Raw genomic sequence first — 22104 nt, 5'->3', positions numbered from 1 at the left:
AGGATTACTGGACGTTGGGTCTGTCGCACTGGACGAAATGATTGAGCCTTACATTACAGAGCCCCAAGGTCACCGGACCCGACTGTACGTGATTATTTCTTGTGGGGGTTTATAAAAGACTCTGTTTATGTGCCTCTGTTACCATCAACAATGACTGAACTGAAACATCGCATAACAGCAGCTGTGGTAGCTGTAACTCAAGACATGCTCGCTGCAGTGTTGGAACGATTTGAGTACCGTTTTGACATATGCCTTGCATCTCAAGGGCAGCACATTGAACACCTACGAATAGCTATAAAAATAAAAGAAAAAACTTTTTTAGTTTCCCGTTCTCCGAAAAATTCAATTCATTGTATATGTTTATTAGTTTCAATACTATAGACGTGCCAAATCGGATGATTCTGTATTTTCGTGTGATATTTCCGATGGGATGGTACGACCGTAAATAATTTGGTTTCAATCGTGTCTGGAATGCTACTGCCAATTTGCCAGTCAATTACTTCGCCCTCTGCAAAGCTTGACTGATTACTTCGTGTAGCCTTTCTACTCTTCTACTGTGCTTCACTCTCATTCTGCTTCAGTGTCTATAACATTCATTCTTATAAATAAAGACTGAGATATAGCTGTAGCATCTTTCCTTGCTACCTCTATGTATCGTCGCCGTCTGATGTGGCCAATCACAACACTACCGATGATTTTTGTGGCAGCGCTACAAGCGACGAGCAAGCTACTCTTCTGAATATGATGTCGGATGAATGCAAACAGTGCCGTTTACTGATTTGTAACATAGTTTTTGCACTGGAGGCCATATGTAGTGTCATAAAATCGACAATGACTTTAATATAACATCGGATTTAACTTTCGTTAGTTTCCTAAGGACACTGGGAAATATGAAACATTCCATTAAAGAACAGCTTATTAAGAATTCTCTTGTGATCCACAGACGTTAACTGAAGAACATAATTTTCTTTTAAGAACAAAAAAAAATAAAAATAAAAAGTCTAGTATACTGCAGAAGACATGACCTTTTGCAGAAATATACCGTATACAGGGTGTCCCATTTATCTTGACCACACTAAATAACTGTTTGTCCAGATAAAAATGACAAAATGTTTCAAGCAAATGTTCTTTAGCCGTCAGGGGGACATCAATCAGCATGATTGCCTTCGTTGTAGCTTTGCTTTTTACAAAGATATGAACAGCGGTATGACTTTTTTAAATGGCACCCTGTATTTTTTACTCGGTAATCCATTTCCTGTTCTAAAGACCTATTCAAAAATGTATCACAGTGTACTATTCACCGAAACAAAACGTTATTAATTACATAAAACAACATTGACTTTGAGCCCGGGATCACAAACTCGCCCACTTGCTGGAGTTGTCAGAAAACAAATGAAAACATGTAAAAACATAACACAAAATTGACTTTGACTCTCCTGTACCATTGTCCAGGAGTAGAACATTCAAAGCTGCTCAAAGTGGTGACCCTGGACACCGATCCAGTGGTGCACTCGTTGAGTGAAACAATTATTTACTGCTTCCAGTGTTGACTGCTGAAGAGAATTACAACCAAGCACGATACGTTCCTGCATGTCCTCTGGAGTTGTTGGAATATCGCGATAGAGAACGTCTTTAATGCATCCCCAAAGAAAAAAGTCCAGAGGATTTAAATCAGGAGATATAGCAAGCCAAGTAACTGTTCCTCCTCGACCAATCCATCTGGCAGGATACCTTAGGTTCGGATCACGACGTGCGTGCAAGGCATTACGTGCTGAACATCCATCGTGTTGATACCACATAAGCATTCTGGTTCTTAGCGGCACTACATCCAGAAGAGGAGGAAGAATTCGTCTGAGGGAGTTGGCATACGCTGTACCGTTTAGGCTACCATTGATGAAATAATGGCCAATAACTGTAGTACCAAGCATACCACACCAGACGTTAACTCTCCATTTACGTTGATGTACCACCAGTCTAAGCCAGCGTGGGTTGTCGCTGGACCAATAATGCAAGTTCCTTGTATTTACCTGTCCTTTGTTTGAGAAGGAACTTTCATCGGTGAATAGAACATTGGAGAAAAAGTTCGGATTGTCAAGAAGTTGCTGCTGTGCCTACTGACAGAACTGTACACGATTCTGGAAATCATTCCCATGCAATTCTTGATTTAGGTGTACATGGTAAAGATGGAACGGGTGACGTGTACACTAGTTTTAGGAATGCCAATCTCGTGTTCAAGCTGTCGTGTGCTCATAACAACGGAAGAAGCGAGAACAGGAACTTCGTTAGCGTCGTCTGTCCGAGTGCTACGACGATTACGTTGTCGTGGGTTGAAACTTGCCGTTTCCTGAAACGTCGCAAGAAGACGAGACAACGTCCGTCGGGAAGGTGGGTTCTTGTCAGGATATCGCTCTCTGTTCAGTTCCGCTGGCTGCGTAGCATTTCGCGTACCTTCAATAATAACAAAAATAAAAGGAATGTTATGTCGATGCAGGTTGTAGGAAGAACAGCCTTTACTGTATGCCTACTCTACATGACAGAATTTAAAAGGACTAAACTACTGTACTAACTGTACCCGTACTTAAGAAAACAGTATTGCCATTACTGTTTTGCTAACTTACATTCCTCATAGATCAGTAGCATTTCTATCTTCGTTTCATTGGTGTACATTCTACTCACACAACTCTTCAACTGACGATGGTTGACGGAATGACGGGTGTGCATTCTACTTATGTGCCGGCCGCGGTGGCCGTGCGGTTCCAGGCACTTCAGTCCGGAACCGCGTGACTGCTGCGGCCGCAGGTTCGAATCCTGCCTCAGGCATGGATATGTATGTGATGACCTTAGGTTAGTTAGGCTTAAGTAGTTCTAAGTACTAGGAGACTGATGACCTCAGATGTTGAGTCCCATAGTGCTCAGAGCCATTTGAACCATTTTTTTACATTTGTCCTCTGTCAACATCAGCACGTGGATGTGTTCCACTACCCCGAGTACCTGCACTAAGCGCTGGGAGCGTCAACGTCAATGTTGTGTTATGCAATTAATAACGTCGCGTTTCAGGGAATGATACACTGTGATATATTTCCGAATAAGTCTTTAGGAGAGGAAATGAATTACCGAATAAAAATACACCGCGCCATTTAAAAAAGTCATATCGCTGTTCATATCTTTGTAAAAAACAAAGCTACAACGAAGGCCATCATGCTGATTGACGTCCCCTTGACGGCCAAAAAACATTTGCTTGAAACATTATGTAATTTGTGTCTGGACAAACAGTTATTTAGGGTGGTCAATATAAATGAGACACCCTGTATCTACTCTTCCAAACAAATCAGTCAATGTGAAACGTAGGCGACTTCTATGGAATGCAATAGCTACATTATTCAACGTACCAAATGTGCTACCACAACTGTAGCTGAAGGGGAAACTACACAGACGTTATACCAAAAAGTCAAAAGTAATAAATCTGCTGCCCAGTACAGAAGAAACCAATTCCACTTTTGTTGTTACATCTGACTCAAAAACGGCAAAAATCTTTAGCACATTCACTTTTGAAGCTAAAATATTTAAACTTAAAAAAATTGTTCATTGGAAAATCGAATGAAGTTTAAAATCATTAAATTCCATAAAAAGTGCCTATCATAATAAAAACAGACAAGAACAGAAAGGTATGCTCCTTATGAATGAAATATGTGTTTATATTTTCGTGATTTCAGCTATATAAGCTGAAAGTACACTCCTGGAAATGGAAAAAAGAACACATTGACACCGGTGTGTCAGACCCACCATACTTGCTCCGGACACTGCGAGAGGGCTGTACAAGCAATGATCACACGCACGGCACAGCGGACACACCAGGAACCGCGGTGTTGGCCGTCGAATGGCGCTAGCTGCGCAGCATTTGTGCACCGCCGCCGTCAGTGTCAGCCAGTTTGCCGTGGCATACGGAGCTCCATCGCAGTCTTTAACACTGGTAGCATGCCGCGACAGCGTGGACGTGAACCGTATGTGCAGTTGACGGACTTTGAGCGAGGGCGTATAGTGGGCATGCGGGAGGCCGGGTGGACGTACCGTCGATTTGCTCAACACGTGGGGCGTGAGGTCTCCACAGTACATCGATGTTGTCGCCAGTGGTCGGCGGAAGGTGCACGTGCCCGTCGACCTGGGACCGGACCGCAGCGACGCACGGATGCACGCCAAGACCGTAGGATCCTACGCAGTGCCGTAGGGGACCGCACCGCCACTTCCCAGCACATTAGGGACACTGTGGCTCTTGGGGTATCGGCGAGGACCATTCGCAACCGTCTCCATGAAGCTGGGCTACGGTCCCGCACACCGTTAGGCCGTCTTCCGCTTACGCCCCAACATCGTGCAGCCCGCCTCCAGTGGTGTCGCGACAGGCGTGAATGGAGGGACGAATGGAGACGTGTCGTCTTCAGCGATGAGAGTCGCTTCTGCCTTGGTACCAATGATGGTCGTATGCGTGTTTGGCGCCGTGCAGGTGAGCGCCACAATCAGGACTGCATACGACCGAGGCACACAGGGCCAACACCCGGCATCATGGTGTGGGGAGCGATCTCCTACACTGGCCGTACACCACTGGTGATCGTCGAGGGGACACTGAATAGTGCACGGTACATCCAAACCGTCATCGAACCCATCGTTCTACCATTCCTAGACCGGCAAGGGAACTTGCTGTTCCAACAGGACAATGCACGTCCGCATGTATCCCGTGCCACCCAACGTGCTCTAGAAGGTGTAAGTCAACTACCCTGGCCAGCAAGATTTCCGGATCTGTCCCCCATTGAGCATGTTTGGGACTGGATGAAGCGTCGTCTCACGCGGTCTGCACGTCCAGCACGAACGCTGGTCCAACTGAGGCGCCAGGTGGAAATGGCATGGCAAGCCGTTCCACAGGACTACATCCAGCATCTCTACGATCGTCTCCATGGGAGAATAGCAGCCTGCATTGCTGCGAAAGGTGGATATACACTGTACTAGTGCCGACATTGTACATGCTCTGTTGCCTGTGTCTATGTGCCTGTGGTTCTGTCAGTGTGATCATGTGATGTATCTGACCCCAGGAATGTGTCAATAAAGTTTCCCCTTCCTGGGACAATGAATTCACGGTGTTCTTATTTCAATTTCCATGAATGTATATACATATTCTGAAGTATGCCCGTTGACTAAGTCGTAAGTTGTGGCACTAAATAAGTGAGATTCGGCTTTTTTATATTTATTTTACTGTAATTCATGTGTCTCGATAATTTACTAATGCTCGGAATGCAAAAATGCAATAACTATTTAGTTAATTAAGAAGAAAAGTAACTAAATACAAACGTTAATATTACGGCTGCTTCCTCGCCATTAGGAATGCTAGTGCCGTTCCAACTGTGCGACAGTTACAATTTTCACAGCAGTGAGTGTCGCGACTGTATATGTTAGACTGTGGTTTCGTGAAAGACGAGAGACATGTCACAGAAGACACACCTTGGGATAAAGTAGCCTCTCTGACGCTGGAACAAAATATGTGACTGCCAATACACCAAGACAAAATGGACGATATTGGTAAAGACGTACTACCTCCTACGTTTTATATCAGTTAAAACCAGGTTAAAAAGCAGCACAATAGATTTCTACTCTGTGAGACCAACATTCGACAACATGGAACATGCTGAAAGCCTCAACAATTATGAACAGATGGTAAGTAAACAAATCACAGTTTGAAACATTTCAGCAACTAATTAACAAAGTTCTTGTGAGAAATTCTCACTTCCTTGACTTTCACCTCCACCCAGTTTCAGTTTAAAAGGGTAATCTTTTTTTATGATCCTTGAGTTTAACGCGGCAGCAATTTTTAAATAATACGGCATACAAAACTGGTATTCCACAGATTTCACGCCGTCCTTACTTAGCCAAGTGCAACAAAAGCCTCACTGTGGAACCACTTCCTAAACTGATCAAGGTACAAGTTCAAATATTGTACCAAAGTGTCCCAGAATCACAATAAAATGTTCAAATACTGCGTATGCAGTAGTCGCAAGCATCGTCCTCCTGACACAGTACTCAAACAACCTTGTTTTAACAACAGTATCTTCTCAGTCAAGACAACGTTTTACACAAGTAAAATACATCCTTAATTGGACCATCACATTAACTTACAAACAGAATAACATTTCCAGATTATATTGTGATTCCAACTTAGACAATATTGACACATAAACATACAAAAAAGAGAATACATTTGTAAACTTTATTATAAAAGTGATGATTACACGTTGCTAAAAAATAAGTACGTCTTAGCATGACTACACATCAACCACACTGGGTCTGTTTATACGGTACTTTATGATCAGGCTAGTTCTTGCGTCTTGAACTACTTATAGTCTAGGTCAACAGCCTCTGACTTTAGCCATTAGTTTGCAGAAATACCAACACGCTCTACTGAGCACACTTTCTAACTCGGGCCGTCGGCATTACCAAGTCCTTTCCCCTGCGTGGTGTCTCGCTTCAAAGTCAGTTTCACTGAGCCATAGCGCCCATTAGCTCAAGTATTTAGTCAGATCTACCAAGTCAATAATCCATTTTAATGCTGTGAGATCTGTTACAACTTTGAAGTGCCTGGGATACAATTGACAATGACAATATGTGATACCATAATTCATGCGGAGCATCTCTTTTTTTATTGTGGAATAGTTCTTCCCTTCCTTGTTAGCTGCCTGGAAGCACTGGATATTGAGTGCCGTGCTCTGTCTGTTTCCTGACATAATATGCACTGCAAGGCTTAGTTGCTGGTATCACAAGACAAAATGAATTGCTTCTGGTGATACAGAAAGGTGAAGATGGGAGCAGTGGTCAACAAATCATTCTATAAATCATTCTTCTGCACATCACTCCTTCACACTCTGGTGTCCAGTGAAAATTTATACCCTCTTCAAAAGATGTCTAAGAGGTCTCACCATTTCTGCAATTTTTGGCACAAATTTCTTGAAAAGGAGTGCAGGCTTTTCCCATATTTGGAGTACGAAATTCCCGCACAGTTAATGTGAACTGGGGATATGTTCACAAACCATCCTGTCCAAAATAAGGCTTAAATACCGAATTTCGTTCTAGACTAAATGCCATTTCTCTTAGCGGTGCTGCTTGTAACCGACGAAACACCCCCCATGACCATATGGTGTGTTCTTGGATGTCCTTAGAAAACACAATAATCTTGAGCATCTCGCGAAAACTCGTCCTTCTTGGTACAATTTGTCATAATTAAATGTTAGGTGAAGACCTTTACAGTTACATCTTTCAAAGACACATTTTATATGTGTTCACAGTGGCGTAATGGGACAGGATCACGGATTATGGAGTGAACTGTAGCTGGTGCGCTGGTTCAAGTTATGCTGCTCCTAATTTTTTTATCCCAGTTTTACTTTTCTGGGACGTTTTTATTACTTTATGGGGGGGTTACATGAAAAGGTGAAAAATGTCATTTTTTAAATTTATTTTCTTTTGTTAGCTCAACTCATTGCCAATAATCTCCTGAAATTTCACAATCCAGATCGAGATCGCAACCTAAGTACCTTAAAAAAATTAAATGCCTAACATGTTCGTCCTGCCACGCCCACTTGGTTGAAGAGACTCTTCGGTATTAGTTTTCGTATTACTTATGAAAACATCAAGACGGCTGTGAAATTTATGTAGTATATTCTCTTTGTGTTGTGTATCATCTGTGACTGTTGGATATTGTAGCTGGAAGCAAAAGACAACGATAATCTTTGTTTACAAAGTCGCGAATATTTATATTTATTCGCGTTGTTTTGCTTCGTCGTTGTATTTTGTTGTGTTATTTAATAATGCAACGACAAAGAAAAGTTTTCAAAAGGATGTGCAAGAAGCGTGTACAAGCTTTATTAAATTGCAGACACGCTAATAATTGCGGTAATGGTACCGAGTTTTCTGACGAGACTGTGTGTTATAAACATGTGATTTCTTCTCCCAGCAACTCAAGACAGAAGATTTCAAGTGTCATTATTACTGACAATGGTGATGACTGTCAAAATAACACTGGATATCCGATGATTGACATTGAGTTGTTGTCTAGTGCGTGAAATTAGCATGTGTATGTAAGAAATGTGGTTCAGAAAATCTGGAATTATTCAATAATGGTAACAGAGTGAGCGTGGTGTGTAATATACATGTTTTATGCAAGGACTGTGATGCTGACACCTCATTTAAAACATCAAAATCAAATAACTGGTATTATGAAGCGAATATGAGATTTTTATATGTCTAAGAGAAGGAGGAAATATACTCCGTGGAATGATGAATATGCCAGCACCATGTGCTAGATTTTCAACGGCAAATACTGAATTGTAAAAGGCATTTTATGAAGTTTGTGAAGAGAATTTATCTGCAGCAACAGCAGAGGCAGTAAGACAGAATGATCCTTTGGATGATGAGGATGGTAATCACGTGAGGACTGATCTGGTTGTTTCATGTGATGGCACATTTATGAAGAGAGGCCATACACCCCTAAACGGCATTTCAAGTGTGATAAGTGTTGTTGTAGGTAAAGTACTTGATGTGCAAGTAATGAGCAACTACTGTCAAAATTGTCCTATTACCAGAAATAAGAAAACAGAAGATTTGATGAAGAATCACAGTTGCAGAATGAACCATTGTGGATCTAGTGGCTCGATGGAAGGTGCTGGAATGAAGATAATTTTTAACAGATCTGTTTCTAAACATGGAGTCAGCTACGTAAAGTATCTTGGTGACTCCAGCGCATTCAAGGTAGTAAGTGACAGCAAACCATATGGCGAAGAAAGTATTATTGAAAAGCTTGAACGTGTAGGTCACGTCCAGAAGCGCATGGGCTCAAGATTGCGAGAAGTTGTGGATGACATGAAGGGCAAGAAGTTGGAAGACGGAAAGGGTCTAAGTGGAAAGAACAGGTTAAGGAAGAAGTTGATTGATACCCTTCAAGTGTATTATGGTAAGAATGTTAGGGATAACCTATCAAGGTTGAAGACAAGCGCCGGTCTGTTTGGGCAACATATTTTCATATGTTATCCACAGATGAATAACCCATACACAATCTTTGCCCAATTAGTAGGTGTCGCTACAAACAGGCTCAGAGGGATTGAATTCCCTATACTCACAAGGAAAGTCTTCCTAAATCTAATCTCAACGTCATCAAGCCAACATTCAGGGTTCTGTCCAACCCTGATCTTCTCAAGAAATGCGTTCATGGCAAAACTCAGAATCCTGAGTCCCTGAATGTTCTCATATGGAAACGTTGCCCCAGAACCACATTTTGCTCATTCAAGATAGTTAAAATTATGAGGATGAAGGTCTTGCAGAGAATGAGCTTCAAGCCCGGAATTTTCACTCGCGACATCTTGAAGGGGGCAGACACTCAACGTATACTTGCAACCGATAAATCCATTGAAGACCTTGCAAAGCTGACAAGACAGCAAAGAAGAAGCCAGGAGAGAAGTGTGGAAGGAAATGAGGACAATGAGTATAGATCTGGTGGCTTTTGAAGGAGGGAACGACAATGAAAGAGCATGTTAAACTTTAAAAGGTATTTTATCAGAACTACTATTTACGTTATTCAGGTACATTTTTCTCAAAAACTAGAAAAGATGTGACTGTAATTTTTGGCATGTCTTTTGTATTATGTATAAAAACGTGTACACAACGTGAATATTTAATATCATTAATGAATGCCAAGATATATAATTAAGAAGGTAGAATTTTTGATGTGTATTTTTTCAATTAAAAAATAACGAAACCTAAAACTTGGTTAAATGTCAATAAATTGAAAAGCTTCTGTGGGTTTCTTTATATGAATGTAGAGATTATACTGCAAAATTTACAAGACAATTTCTTAGAAACTTTCTTTGTAAATGGTACCTATGTGAATCGTGAGTTCAAAAATTTAAAAATTTCCTAACAATTTCAAAATATCAATTAAAATTACAAAAAACTTTCAGTAGATTCCCTGAACTACCATCAATCATCGTAATTAATTTCAGTTGTGTAACTCAAAAATTGTGTATTTGGTGACAGGTTATATTTGTACCTGTATTTCATGTACGTCCCCCCCCCCCCCCCTTAATAAAGGTCTGTTGTGTAATATTCGATGTTATGTTCATAGAAGTGTGCCGTAACTTATCTTTGGAACGATTAGTGTGTCGGCTCTTTCTCGTGTCCGCACTTTGGCGCGGTGCGATTGATTCGGATAGCCTATTCAGGCGCGCGTGGATCGATTCCAAGGAGAAGCGGCGCAGCAACAAGACGCGGTGAAATTTACATTGGTTGTTACCAAGAGAGGGCAGTGACCCTGTCAGTCGTCGACGTTGCAGTAGTGGTCGCGTCGTGGTCGGTGGTGGGCCGCGCGAGCCTGGAGTTTGTTTGGGTCAAATACGGAGGAAACGCTCGTGAGTGGACGACGTGGCGCGAGACTTCACGGCAACATCGGGACTGGAGCTTTGCTACGTCTGGAGGACAGTGAATACAACCCTCTGCATCCTTCCACCTGTCTGCCGCTGACACCTTCAGTTGTATTAATTCTGGTGGGTAAGCCGTTTTCCCATCCAGGATCGTCCTTGTACGGCTAACTGTCGGGTGGCCATTTACGACTTTTGTTGCACTGTGATTTCTCAAATGTACTGTCGCGTTTGTGTGTGGAAATTCCTCGCCCTGTAGGTGCCGTTGTGCTTACAAGTACTATCTGTGTCTATTGCGTAATTTACTTTGTACAATTTACGAAAGCTCTGCAAGTTGTTTAAATTGTATAGTGTTAGTTGGAGTAATTTCTGTTTATTTAAAGCCCAATGACTGACACGTTCTATGAGCGAGACTGTGGTAACGTCTGTTATTTTGTCTGAAGTATGTTGTATCGAATAGCAGCGAGTGTAGTCTTAATTGTGAGTCAACCAAATTAGTGGTAAATGCGGCTCTTGCAGTACTAGATTACGTAGTGGTTACCTCTGCTCAACTGTGTGCCAAGCAGCTCAGATTATGCAATGCCATTTTAGTTGTAATTCAAGGTGTACTTTTGTCTTCGTTCTATAAAGAACTGTGCTCTTACTGCCTTTCGTACCGCTAGAGTATTTTCTACTTAAATCATTTGATGTTAAAGTTGCAATGAAAATGACGTTTTAAGCTATTGCAGTTCGCTTTAAGAACTTCGGGCTTGTTGGCTGTTTGCATATCTAATTTAACATCTTGCATGCAAAAAGTTGACTGCTTCACAGTTGGCGTAAAACGTCCCATGTTATAATAGTTTGTTTGGTGTGCTACGGAGGAACTTGTTTTTTAAGCCGGCTGTGCTGTTCCTAACACGTGACCAATGGAACTAAGTGGGTCTATGACCGCGAAAGGCTGCTAAGTTTGAGCAGTACTGTGACGGATGCATTTATTCTACCTCTAAGAACTTTTTTTCTGATTTTAACACTGTAGCTTGTTAATCCTGTTTTTGCAAGTGTGCTCTTTCCCAGGAGTAAGTTGTCATTTCCAATAATTTACAAATTAAACATGCAGATACAAGTAAATATTCAAAACACGTTACCATCCGGCAAAACTTACTAGGTACTCCTCAGAATAAGAAGCATGGAAAAGACTGATACATCTGAAAACGAAATAAAAACTAATTTGAAATGATAATTAAATGGACACCCTAGCTGCAAACAGGCGTTGAACTTCATTGGGGACATGTTGAAAATGTGTGCCCCGACAGGGACTCGAAGCCGGGATCTCCTGATCTGCTGATAAGCCAGCATTGAAATCTGCAGTAATTTGCGGAAAGGTTGCACTTCTGTCATGTTGAACGGTTCTCTTCAGTCGTCGTTGGTCCCGTTCTTGCAGGATTTGACGTTTTACCGGATTCCTGATGTTCACGGTACACTCGTGAATGGCCACACAGTAAAATCCCCACTTCATCGCTACCTCGGAGAAGCTGTGTCCCATCGCTTTTGCGCCGACTGTAACACCACGTTCAAACTGACTTAAATCTTGATAACATGCCATTGTAGCACCAGTAACCGATTGGACAACTGCGCCAGACACTTGTCGTACATAGGCGTTCCCGATCGCTGAGTCGTGTTCTGCCTGTTTACGTATCTCTGTATTTGATTACGCATGCCAATAGCAGTTTCTTTGTAGCATCAGTGTATTATCCGTCTTTCCCTGTAGCTTACCCTTGTTTTTCTCAGAATTTCGAACATCTTGCACCATCATTTTACATTTTGTATGGACTTGTATGTTAATTTGTTTCCTTTCCCTCTATGGTCTTAGTAATATTTTACGTTGTTTTTCGCTTCTGGTACTGACAGATTGCGAGCCAAATGGCATCTGGTTTGAAGGTATCAGCTCAAGGGCAATGCAGTTGGCAGACGTTAGCTTCACCGCAGTGACACTTCTCCGTGACGTCACTATGACGTACCCCTAACCAGTTTCCACCGTCTATCGACTTTCGTGGTCATATCGAGTGTGAGTGCCGGAGCTGCTCGTGGCATGAAGGTCACAGGTGGTATAGTTGCGCCATGGCTGAATAATTCTTAGAAATAATGTGACTGGTTTCTGGTTTCAGTATCTCATTATATCCAAGCTTCAAAGTAATGTCTGCAATGCCTCATTAGTGCTAATAAATGGAAACGTATTTATAGTTTCAGGGAAAGTGGATAAGTCATATCTTGCATCACATTACTCTATTTGACCTATGTATTGAATCCGGTTTAACTGATCTATTTCTTCATTTGAAGAACATACACGTAACACAGTGGAACAAAGTTATGCATTCTTTGTACACCAGAATAATAAATGTACTAATATCACAAAACTCTTGTGAAATCGTAAAAGCGCTGTAAATACGAAATATCATTGTGACTATGGTAACCATTCTTGTACACAAATTAAAGCAGCAACTCATAACTTTAGCTGGTACATTCATTGCAACTTTGGAAACTATTGTTATCTGTGGTCTTCGAATGCAAGAACCTACCAACTTCATAGTCGTATCATAAACAGTACTTAACAATAAGCTCCCCCACTGAAAAAAGTTTACTGAACTTTTTCCTTTGCATTCGAAACTACCTCGAGCAACGAGAAAAAGAAACAGCAGCAGGAACATTCCTATATCAGTACCAGAGTATGCTTCGTTCTGCATACGTACTTTAATTGAAGATGCTTCTTCTCTGAAGTCTCCTAACATAACTAACTTGTAAATTTTCTTTTATACTATGTAGAAGACTGAAAACAAATTAGTTTTTAACTACATATGACGGTAGTATCTGTTTCCGAAAGAACAGTTACCGTGGATGACCATGCAGCTTTACTAGAAATGAAATGATAATTAAATGGACACCCTAGCTGCAAACAGGCGTTGATGAACTTCATTGGGGACATGTTGAAAATGTGTGCCCCGACAGGGACTCGAAGCCGGGATCTCCTGCTTACAAGGCAGACGCTCTATCCATCTGAGCCACCGCGGGCACAGAGGATAGTGCGTCTGCAGGGACTTTCCCCTTGCACGCTCCCCGTGAGATCCACATTCCCAACATGTCCGGCACTCACACTCGATATGACCACGAAAGTCGATAGACGGTGGAAACTGGTTAGGGGTACGTCATAGTGACGTCACGGAGAAGTGTCACTGCGGTGAAGCTAACGTCTGCCAACTGCATTGCCCTTGAGCTGATACCTTCAAACCAGATGCCATTTGGCTCGCAATCTGTCAGTACCAGAAGCGAAAAACAACGTAAAATATTACTAAGACCATAGAGGGAAAGGAAACAAATTAACATACAAGTCCATACAAAATGTAAAATGATGGTGCAAGATGTTCGAAATTCTGAGAAAAACAAGGGTAAGCTACAGGGAAAGACGGATAATACACTGATGCTACAAAGAAACTGCTATTGGCATGCGTAATCAAATACAGAGATACGTAAACAGGCAGAACACGACTCAGCGATCGGGAACGCCTATGTACGACAAGTGTCTGGCGCAGTTGTCCAATCGGTTACTGATGCTACAATGGCATGTTATCAAGATTTAAGTCAGTTTGAACGTGGTGTTACAGTCGGCGCAAAAGCGATGGGACACAGCTTCTCCGAGGTAGCGATGAAGTGGGGATTTTACTGTGTGGCCATTCACGAGTGTACCGTGAACATCAGGAATCCGGTAAAACGTCAAATCCTGCAAGAACGGGACCAACGACGACTGAAGAGAACCGTTCAACATGACAGAAGTGCAACCTTTCCGCAAATTACTGCAGATTTCAATGCTGGCTTATCAGCAAGTGTTTACGTGCGAACCATTCAACGAAACATCATCGATATGGGCTTTGGGAGCCGAAGGCCCCCTCGTGTGTTCTTGATGACTGCACGACGCAAAGCTTTACGCCACGAATGAGCCCGTCAACACCAGCATTGGACTGTTGATGACTGGAAACATGTTGCCTGGTCAGACGAGTCTCGTTTCAAATTGAATCGAGCGGATGGACGTGTTCGAGTATGGAGACCACTTCATGAATCCAGGACCATGTATGTCAGCAGGGGACTGTTCAAGCTGGTGGAAGCTCTGTAATGGTGTGGGGCGTGTGCAGTTGGAGTGATATGGGACCCCTGATACGTCTAGATACGATTCTGATAGGTGACACGTCACTCCAGCTACACTCTTCTGAGTTTAAATACTACCGCTAGCTACAAAACTTCCCAGACATGAACATTATTGAGCATATCTGGGATGCTTTGCAACGTGCTGCTCAGAAGAGATCTCCACTCCCTCGGATTTATGGAGATGCCTGCAGCATTCATGGTGTCAGTTCTCTCCAGCAATGCTTCAGACATTAGTCAAGTCAATGCTTCGTTGTGTTTATATTGAATATGTACCAGTACCAAGAGGGAACAATAAGAATGGAAGACCAAGAACCAAGTCCTTGGATTAATGAGTAAGACAGGTGTAGTCTTTTGATCCTGTTGATCAATCTATATACCGAAGAAGCAATGATGGAAATCAGAGGAAGGTTCAAGAGTGGGATTAAAATTCAGACTGTAAGGATATCAACGATAAGATTGGCTGATGCCATTGCTATCCTCATTCACAGTGAGGAAGAATTACAGGATCTGATGAATGGAATGAATGGTCTAATGAGTACATAATATGAATTAAGACTAAATCGAAGAAAGACAAAGGTAATGAAAAGTAGCAGAAATGAAAACACCGACAAACTTAACATCAGAACTGGGGATCAGGAAGTAGAAATGAAAAAATACTGCCGCCAAGGCAGCAAAATAACCCAGGACGGACAGAGCAAGAAGGACATAAAAAGTAGAGCAGCACTAGCACAAAGGCCATTCCTGCCCAAGTGGCCTTAATTGAGAAATAAATATGTGAGAATGGATGTTTGGAGCGTAGTATTGTATGGTAATGACACATAGGCCGTGCGAAAACCGGAAAAGGAGAGTCGAACTATTTGAGATGTGGCGTTGCAGGATAATGTTGAAAATTAGGTGGGCTGATAAGGTAAGGAATGAGGAGGTTCTGCAAAGAACGTCAAGGAAAGGAATATAAGGAAAACGCTGATAAGGAGAAAGGACAGGATGATGGGACATTTGTTTAGGCTTCAGGGAGTAACTTCTTTGGCACTGGAGAGAGGGTGAAGGGGGGTAAAACTGTAGAGGAAGAGAGAGATTGGAATATAGGCAACAGATAACCGAGGTTGCAATTGCGGTGGCTCTGAGACGGAAAGTTGTTTGGCACTGGGGAGAAACTCGTGGAAGGCCGCTCATCAACCTATTAAGAAGATAGTTGCTGACTAAAGAAAAAAAATTAAAAAAATACCAGAGGCTATATGACGCTTACCATCAGCGATTAATTGTATTCCCGCGCTGAATACCATTGTTGAACTGCCGCTGCCAACGGCCATTGTCGTTCTATGCCGCTGTCCGACATACATTTTAGCCCTCACTAGGTCTTCTTGAAAGCCGCGAGCTCTTTATCTCTTATCTCGTGTTTTCTACTGAAAATCTCGTGCTTGTACTCTTGTTAACTTCACTATTACAGAGATCGCCAAAACTTTATTTTATATGTATTGGTCCTATGCGCAACAAACAACTTACTTGGTCTTTCTGCTGCCACTGATTGATCTGCTGCATTCCATTATTTAACAAAAACATAAAAAAACGTATTATTCATGCTGAGTGCAATGCATGTTCTGTATGGCGGCTCCTGCTGTTGCTGCGGCTGCTGCTGCTTACTACAACTACATATAATTCAAGAGAAAGGGTTTGGTAAAATCTAAACTCGATAAATGTTAACCCAAACAAAAAACTATAATCTGAAAGCGATTCTTTCTCTTTCAATTAACAAAACGCCAGAAGCTATATGAACAATCGCATCGTTTGTAAATTTGCCTCCAGTGGCATTAAAGCAATATTACAAATTAATCAAACTCTTGAGACAGACTGAAATACTTCTCAATTGAATACATAGTGAAACAATTCCCTGACAATTACAAAAGAAATCAGTACTTAATCTAACAATGGTTTCCCCTTAAGAATACAACTCCTATCATTATCAAAATTACCGTCTGCTGCTACGCACATACACAAACCCTTTTCTTTAAATTAATAAGCACGCTGCAAATTATAAAAAATATCAACTAAATACCAAATCCTGTGTCGCTGCTGGCGGACACGGCAGTACGGCAGCTCGGCGACGACCCCTCGCCCAACACACGTGCGCACCAGAGCAGGTGGGCTCCTACACTGGCTTCAAAACTGCCACTAGGTAATCCGTGCACTGCGAGGCGCGACAACAATATCTTAGATTCCAGAGCTTGTGTATGCGCGCTGTAGCCGACCTTTACATCCTAAGAGAGTATTGCCAACTCTCATTCTGACACAAAATGTAGGATGCTGGGTCCTCTAGTTGGTAGGCGTAGGCAGTTTCAGTCATGTTCACTTTGGATACAGTTGATTCCTTTATTTACTTGTAACTTTTTATTATGGAACTCTCGTGTCCACTGCAGTCGGGGCTGGAGATAAAATCCTCGGTACTCTGTGGGCAATGCATTGCCGTGAAAATGCCTACGGTCGCTGCATCAATCACCGCCCATTACAATGGTGATGTCGCGTTGTCGACATTCCTACGCTGCGTTGGAACGCTGTCAGGCACTGGCTTTGCAGTCCGGCGTTGCTATGCTGCCAGGAAGGTGGGTCGAAAATCTGCTCTGGCGTGTGTTGGGACTGATGACATCATGAAATCTGGGCAGAAACGCTGGCTGGCGGTATCCGGTGTCGGGAGATGCCCACTGGTCGGCGGTTGGGAAGGCCTCAGTTCGGCCCTCAGCTTATTGGTGCGTTTAGTCGAACTTCCACGTAGATGGCCCTTTAGGATGACGAACGGAGGTAGCTCTTCCAGTAGATGGTGGATGAGTGACTACGGCCGCACGGTGGTAGCCCGCTCTACAGCGGTTGTCGATTCAGTGCCACTTGCCGGCTGGGCAATCAGTATTTACATCAGGCTCGTCCAGACTGTGCCCCTGGGGCGCTAGCGCCCGCTATCGCCCGCGGCCAGCGCCCCGGGTGAATTCGTATGTTGTCGCAGTGGCCGAGCCGTGGCGCTTAGCTGGCCGTGCGGACCGCCCGACCGCCCGCCGCGCCTCTCGACCTTATACCATTATAAGACACGACCACGGGTTTGGATATTTTTCTAGCCGTGGAAAACGTGTTAGAGCGTCAATGGGTTTAAAATAGGAACGCCTGACCAGTGTAACAACGGATGGAGCCCCTGCGCTACGCACTGGATTCCTGGGTTACTTCAGGTCAAAAATGGCTGAAGTCGGCTGTTCCTTATTCGCGGCAGTTCATTGTCTGATATACCAGGAGACACTTTGTGCGAAGATTGTCAACATAAAAAATGTTATGGACATAGTTCTTCGAACGGTTAATTATCTTCGATCGCATGCACTCACACATCTACAATTTAAAGAATTTCTGGCTGATATCGAAGCGGAATACCCGGACATCCCCTACCACATCGAAGTAAGTTGGCTGAGCAGAGGAAAGGTGCTTCATCGGTTTTTCTCCTTGAGGGGTGAAATTGTAAGTAGGCTGTTTAGGTTTTTATACTGGTAACGCCACGTAGCGCTCTGTATGAAAATCACTGGCTGTGCTGTGTGCAGTCTGTGGCTGGCTTGCATTGTTTGCTATTGTGGTGTTGGGCAGTTGGCTGTTAACAGCACGTAGCGTTGCACAGTCGGAGGTGAGCCGCCAGCAGTGCTGGATGTGGGGGAGAGAAATGGCGGAGTTTTCAGTGCGGATGATCTGGACGTGTGTCCATCAGAGACAGTAAATTTGTAAGACTGGACGTCATCAACTGCTATATATTATGACTTTTGAACACTATTAAGGTAAATACATTGTTTGTTCTCTATCAAAATCTTTCATTTGCTAACTATGCCTATCAGTAGTTAGTGCCTTCAGTAGTTTGAATCTTTTATTTAGCTGGCAGTAGTGGCGCTCTCTGTATTGCAGTAGTTCGAGTAACGAAGATTTTTGTGAGGTAAGTGATTTGTGAAAGGTATAGTTTAATGTTAGTCAGAGCCATTCTTTTGTAGGGATTATTGAAAGTCAGATTGCGTTGTGCTAAAAAATATTGTGTGTTAGTATAGTGTTGATCAGAATAGGCAAAGAGCGAAATGTCTGAGTACGTTCAGTTCTGCTCAGCTGTTTGAAAATCAAATAATGTAAGAGGTTTATCAGCACAGTAATTCATTAATTTTTCAAAGGGGACGTTTCAAAATAAATACCTTTTTGAAATGAAAGGACATCCAGAACAATTACTTTGTGATCGTAAGTGGGTGGCGAATTTGGCTTTTCTGAGTGACCTTACTGGTCATTTAAATACTTTGAACATTTCACTCCAAGGCGAAAATCACTCTGTTGCTAATTTAATGCAGACGATTCAAGCATTAAAAAAAAAAAACTTATTTTGCGGGGAAAACAGTTGCGCGAGAAGTATTGTGGACACATTCCCGCACTATACAGTGTTAAAAAAGATGTGGATTTTTCAGATTATGTTCAAATCATTTGCGAATTACAAGAACAGTTTGAAAACAGATTTTTGGAGATAAGTGAGCTTCAAACTGCCTTATATATATTTGTTCGCCCGTTTTCCCTTTGCGCAGAGGACGTCTCACAAGTGCTTCAACTAGAGCTGATTGACCTGCAGTGCGATATCCGCCTGAAGAACCGCTTTCTTATGTGTAAAACTTTGGATGACTTTTACAGATGTCTTGCACCAGAGAAATATCCTCTTTTGCACAAACACGCGGCCAAATTTCTCTCAATGTTTGGTTCTACGTATATTTGTGAGCGCTTTTTCTCTCTTTTAAAGCTTTCTAAAACTAAGAACCGTTCATTACTTGGCGATAAAAATTTGACTAATTCTTTGAGGTTAGCGGTCTCTCGGAATATTGTACCAAACCTAGACAAAATCGTTTCCTTGAAAAATAAAAACGTGTAAAATGTTAATTGTCTTCTTTAACAATGTTGACTGTAAGAATTAAAGAGCTTTATAACCGTAATTCTATTTTTAATAAGTTTTCAAACTTGGTCAGTTAAAATTATTACGTACAAAACAGCAAACTAAGGATCCGATTTCTAAACTCTGAAAAGGGATACATAAAGCTGTAGCACGACGTATAACAACAAATGTTTACTTGTAACTACTAACAGTAAGAATGAGACACTATATCCCTTACATAAAACTATTTCTAAAATAGAATATTTTGTTTACGTTGGATCAGACCGCGGGACAGTCCAGCGCAGCGCAGTGCTGTGTGGTCTCACTCGCTCCGCAGCTATCTCTCTCTACCTCTCTCTCTCTCTCTCGCTCGCTCGCTCCTATGCCGACACTAGCGACACCGACACACGGTCGTGTAGGGGGCGCTGAACTACACCGCCCAGCGCCCGCGGGGCGCGGGCGCGCCCGCCGGCCGCAATTCTTGGATGAGCCTGATTTACATGCATCACAGCAAGCTTGCTGACGAGAGACGCCACATGTGTCACGTGCCTCACTTGTCGCAGTGCCGCCAAAGTGTACCTGATTTCGGGACAGCAGTTGATCATTGATCATGGTGTTGTGCCAGTGTAGCGAGACAAACATGGTCGCGACATGCTGTGCTAGCTGAGTACGACAAACTGCGTGATACGGCTGTGCAGCCCATAGAAAACATCCCTCCTACCTCAAATGAAGTCTGTCATCTTTTACACATCTGTGTAGATTTCATGGTTATATCGACCTCTAAAATCACCATATTCTGTCAGTAGACCTAAAATTTCCACAATATTTGCCCCCTCCTCTGGTATTTACACTACTGGCCATTAAAATTGCTACACCACGAAGATGACGTGCTACAGACGCGAAATTTAACCGACAGGAAGAAGATGCTGCGATATGCAAATGATTAGCTTTTCAGAACATTCACACAAGGTTGGCGCCGGTGGCGACACCTACAACGTGCTGACATGAGGAAAGTTTCCAACCGATTTCTCATACACCAACAGCAGTGGACCGGCGTTGCCTGGTGAAACGTGTTTATGATGCCTCGTGCAAGGAGGAGAAATGCGTACCATCACATTCCCGACTTTGATAGAGGTCGGATTGTAGCCTATCGCGATTGGAGTTTATCGTATCGCGACATTGCTGCTCGCTTTGGTCGAGTTCCAATGACAGTTAGCAGAATATGGAATCGGTGGGCTAAGGAGGGTAATACGGAACGCTGTGCTGGATCCCAACGGCCTCGTATCACTAGCAGTCGAGATGACAGGTATCTTAACCGCATGGCTGTAACGGATCGTGCAGCCACGTCTCGATCCCTGAGTCAACAGATGTGGACGTTTGCAAGACAACAACCATCTGCACGAACAGTTCTACGACGTTTTAAGCAGCATGGACTATCAGCTCGGAGACCATGGCTGCGGTTACTCTTGACACTGCATCACAGACAGGAGCGCCTGCGATGGTGTACTCAACGACGAACCTGGGGGTACGAATGGCAAAACGTCATTTTTTCGGATGAATGCAGGTTCTGTTTACAGCATCATGATGGTCAGATCCGTGTTTGGCGACATCGCGGTGAACGCACAAGCGTGTTTTTGTCATCGCCATACTGGCGTATCACCGGGCGTGACGGTATGAGGTGCCATTGGTTATACGTCTCGGTCACCTCTTGTTCGCATTGACGGCACTTTGAACAGTGGACGTTACATTTCAGATGTGTTACGACCCGTGGCTCTACCCTTCACTCGATCCCTGCGAATGCCTACATTTCAGCAGGATAATGCACGACCGCATGTTGCAGGTCCTGTACGGGCCTTCCTGGATACACAAAATGTTCGACTGCTGCCGTGGCCAGCACGTTCTCCAGATCTCTCACCAGCTGAAAACGTCTGATCAATGGTGGCCAAGCAACTGGTTCGTCACAATACGCCAGTCACTATTCTTGATGAACTGTGGTATCGTGTTCAAGCTGCATTGGCAGTTGTACCTGTAAACGCCATCCAAGCTCTGTTTGACTCAATGCCCGGGCGTATCAAGGCCGTTCAATGGTTCAAATGGCTCTGAGCACTATGGGACTTAACAGCTGAGGTCATCAGTTCCCTAGAACTTAGAACTACTTGAACCTAACTAACCTAAGGACATCACACACATCCATGCCCGAGGCAGGATTCGAACCTGCGACCGTAGCGGTCGCGCGGTTTCAGACTGAAGCGCCTAGAACCGCTCGGCCACTCCGGCCGGCATCAAGGCCGTTATTAAGGCCAGAGGTGGTACTGATTTCTCAGGATCTATGCACCCAAATTGTGTCAAAATGTAATCACATGTCAGATCTAGTATAATATATTTGTCCAATGAATACCCGTTTATCATCTGCATTTCTTCTTGGTGTAGCAATTTTAACGGCCAGTGGTGTATTGTAAGAATATACAACATAGCTTACTACCAGAGTTTACGCAGACGTTTCAACGTTTTATTCAACGCTGCTCTTACGTTGTCAAAAATGGCTCATATGGCTCTGAGCACTATGGGACTTAACAT

The sequence above is a fragment of the Schistocerca cancellata genome, chromosome 3 (genome assembly GCF_023864275.1).
Source record: "Schistocerca cancellata isolate TAMUIC-IGC-003103 chromosome 3, iqSchCanc2.1, whole genome shotgun sequence".
NCBI lineage: Eukaryota > Metazoa > Arthropoda > Insecta > Orthoptera > Acrididae > Schistocerca > Schistocerca cancellata.
Note: the sequence above shows the minus strand (reverse complement) of the source record.